Below are 4521 nucleotides of genomic sequence, written 5' to 3' on the forward strand. Positions count from 1 at the left end.
ACCATGTTCATGCAATTTAGATTATGAAAATAATAAGAGGCTCGTGATACCACTATTAGATTATGATACATATGACAAAACATAAATCATGCGGAAAACCTTAATGCCAGGAAACATATTATTTACACATAATCATTTAGTATAATTCAGATGCATACACTTTGTAGCGTGCCCTCCCTAGCTGCGCCCGAACCGAACAAGAACAAGTCTTTAGGACTCCAAGTGTCGTCCCTCCGTAGATAGTCCACAGCACGTCCAGATCCGCCTTAAGCTTGACCAACTAGAATCGCCCTTAAGGTTCTAAGAATTTTCGGCTAATAGGCTACAAGTGTTTGGCTGATTTTGTTCCAAAATCTTACCTTTTGAATACTTCAATTCTCGATCTAAATATGTGACCCTAGGGACCTATTTATAGAGTTTATGGAAAGGAATTATAATCCTATTAGAATACAAATCTATTTAATTATAATCCTACTAGGACTCTAATTAAATAAAATTTATCTTTTAGGATTAGATTTAATCACATTACGAATCCCGGTAGCCTTAGGATTCCGAGTAACACAAACGAGTGGCACAATGCACCGCACGAAGGCCATACGACCCACGCACAGCGCACGGCCCAGCTCGCCGCTGCTTTTGATGCGCGCGCCCAAGGCCTTGGCTGGGCCTGGCCTTTGAGCTGGGCCTTGTCTTGGCTTTGGCGTGTATTTGCGTTTTGGCTTGCTGGGCGATGGCCCGGCTTCGTGTTGGGCCTTCGTCTGGCAGGCCTCGTCCGATGCTAATTCGTACGATACGCTTCCGATTAAATCCTCGATTCCGGAATTCATTTCCGCTACGAACAATAGTTAATATTTCCGATTCCGGAATTAATTTCCGTTTCGAACAAATATTTAATATTTCCGTTTCCGGAATTATTTTCCGATTTCGATAATATTTCCGATTCTGACAATATTTCCGTTTCCGGCAATATTTCCGATTCCGGCAATATTTCCATTTTTAATAATATTTTCCGATACGTACCGTGTTTCTGTTTCCGGTAACATCTACGACTTGGATAATATTTATATTTCCGATACGATCCATATTTCCGTTTCCAGCAATATCATCGTTTCCGGAGTATTCACTTGCTTGCCTTTGACGATCTCAGCTCCCACTGAAACCAAGATCCGTCGATTCCGAATATCCATAGATGGAGTATTTAATGCCATTAAATACTTGATCCGTTTACGTAATATGTGTGTGACCCTACGGGTTCAGTCAAGAGTAAGTTTTGGATTAATATCATTAATTCCACTTGAACTGAAGCGGCCTCTAGCTAGGCATTCAACTCACTTGATCTCACTGAATTTATTAACTTGTCAATTAATACTGAACCGCATTTATTAGACTTATCATTAAATGCATACTTGGACCAAGGGCATTATTTCCTTCAGATTCAATTCTAAAAATCTCAACTTTAGGATAAGTTGCTTATCCCAAAGTGTCTTAGATTTTGATTATTGAAATGGAACTTTGAATATTGAACTTTGAATATTGAAACTTAAACTTAGGAGGCTAAATGTTTAAAGTCCAAATCTTTTAATGTGAAAAAGATCTCAAATTTAATGTGCTCCATAACTTTGACATTGATTCTAGTTTAAGGAAGTGATTACAAACAACCTTAAACATCATAGAATCCATAACTTGCATTTGAATCATAAAAGGGTTTTGATTTTGTAAAATGTGTGATTGTTGTAAGTAGCACTTTTAAGAGTAAAAGTATCAACTTTACTAATCATTTTTGAAATAAAGATTGAATCTTGTATGGCATAGTGGAAGTGTTGTTTTGGACAGTCATTTGGAGAGGGTTTTAAGAGTGAAACCTCCCAAAGATGACACCTTTGGCATTGTTTTTCCTAGTTAATCAAGGGTATGAACCCTAATGATAACATCATAGGATTTTGGATTTAGAAAGGTAGAAGAGTAGAAAACATTGTAGATTTAAGTAGGGATTTGGAATTACCTAGTTAGAATTAGGTTGGATTTCTGATTAGTGCTCCCAATTGCTTAAATGCTTGAAATTGTATAGAAATTTGTAGTTTAGAATTGGGTTTTGTATTTTGATTTTGAGAGCAGATTTTGAAATTACGACGTTGTGTTTTTGCTTCCCCAAATGCTTAGGAAATGAGGGCTTAAATAGAGAATTAACCGGCTAAAATCCAAAAGCCACCTGCGCCTGGCACAGGTGACGTGCCTCAGAATCCGCCTGGCACAGGCTTAAATGAGGGCTTATGGTTGTACCTTTGTACGTATTTTACGAAGTTGGCACGTAGTGAATGCTTAAGGATTAAGGCTTTATTTGCGTCTAAAAACAAGCCGTTTTGAATTTCGAAATTGTGTTTGGACTCGGTTTTACGGGACGGGGCCCGACATGCTCGATTTTGTGGGTCGGCGCCCGAATTTGGATTGCTTAGTGTCATTGTGATAGGAAAAGGCCTTGAAAAGCCAATGTAGAGGTCCATTAGGTGAGATTGTCTTTGGATTTTGAAATTGATTTTTGGAAATTGAATTTTATATCGAGTTCCGTAATGGGAACGGGGTCGGGGATTGGACTTTGGATTTTGGATTTTGGAATACATTTTAGCAATTGGGACTTCCGCACGGAGTTGCACCAACCACCTAGCAAGGATAATAGTATCGTCATCATCCCATTAGGGAAGACACGATTTAGGTGTCTACATCTATTAAACGAAGTCTAACTTTGAGATCACAAGATTGGAATTTTCCTCCCATAAATCGGGATGAGATGCCGAAAGTTGTTCAAGGCCACTCGGAGAGCTAGAAATTGTAAAATTCATGGCCGTGCTCAGATGAATCATAGGCTATGATTATCTTTTTATTTGATCAGTTGAACTCTGAAACCGAGAAACACCTCTGGACATGATAAGGATGACTACTCTTACCTTATGTTCATGAGCAGGCATCAAACGACAAAGGAATTAGGAAATTCACACTTGTCCCTAAGGACAAGTGGGAGACTGAAGGAATAACTCCCTAGGTCCAAGTATGCATTTAATGCTAAGTCTAATAAATGCGGTTCAGTATTAATTAACAAGTTAATAATTCAGTCAGATCAAGTGAACTGAATGCCTAGCTAGAGGCCGCTTCAGTTCAAGTGGAATTAATAATATTAATCCACAACATACTCTTGACTGAACCCGTAGGGTCACACAAATAGTACGTTAACGGATCAAGTATTTAAGTGAATATATTATTCATTAAGTACTTTATTTATGATCATTCGGAAACGAAGGATCTCGGTTCCAGTGGGAGCTGAAATCGTCAAAAGGCAAAATAAAGAATACTCCGAAAATGATTATATTGGCGGGAACGGAAATATGGTTCATAATGTAAATATAAATATTATCCAAGTCGTAGATGTTTCCGGAAACTGAAACATGGTTCGTATTGTAAAATATTATCGGAAATAGAAATATTCCCGGAATCGGAAATATTGCCGGAAACGGAAATATTACTGGAATCGAAAATATTGTCGGAAAAGGAAATTATTTCCGGAATCGGAAATATTAACGGAAACGTAAATATTTGTTCGAAGCAAAAATGGATTCCGGAATCGGAAAACGAATCAGAAGCTCGACGAGCGACAAGCCGGCAAGCGAGCCAGCCCATCGCTCGACAAGCAAAGGTCGAGCACATAAGCCGATGGGCCTGGAAGCACAGTGGGTTGTGCCAAGCAAGCAAGGCAGCAGCAGCATAGCAGCCCGCCAAGCAAGCAAGGCAGCAGCAACGATGCAACCCGCCAAGCAAGTAGCAACCCCGCCAAGGCAAGGCTGCTGCACACTAGGCCTCTGGCCAGCTGCGGCTGCGGTCGGGCCTAGGCAGGCACGCGCACCAGCGTGGCCCATTGTGGCTACGTTGGTTGCTTCGTCTTGGTCTCCAAGAAAAGTTTGATTACTTAGTTGCCAAGTAACTTTGGGATTAAGTATTCCCAGTCCAACTATAATTGGTTTGATTAAGAGTTTAATTAATGTTACAATTCTAATTGGATAAGAATTTCAATCCTAGTAGGATTGGTAATTTATTTCCTAGTAAACCTCAAATTCCTTATTTCCTACCCTATAAATATGAGGCTAGGCCCTCATAATTTTATACATTTAAAATCATATTCTTTACTTACATTGTGTTCAAGGGAGAACATAATATAGCCTGACCCTAATACATAAAACCTTAAGTAAAATCCTAGTTGGTTAAACCTAAGGCGCATCCGAACGTGTTGTGGACTTTCTACGGAGGGGCAATGTTTGGGGCTCTAAAGACTTGTTCTTGTTCGGTCCGGGAGCATCTAGGGAAGGCACGAATCACATTGTAGGTAACCTAAATTATGCTAATTGACTATGTGCCAATTAATTTGAATTCTAGCTTTATGGTTTTTCCGCATGAATTATAATTATTGTATTATTCATAACCTAACAATACCGTCATACTAATGAAATAATTTTAATGTTCACAAAGCCAAAAAGA

This window comes from Spinacia oleracea, chromosome 4 (assembly GCF_020520425.1).
Source record: "Spinacia oleracea cultivar Varoflay chromosome 4, BTI_SOV_V1, whole genome shotgun sequence".
Classification (NCBI taxonomy): Eukaryota; Viridiplantae; Streptophyta; class Magnoliopsida; order Caryophyllales; family Amaranthaceae; genus Spinacia; species Spinacia oleracea.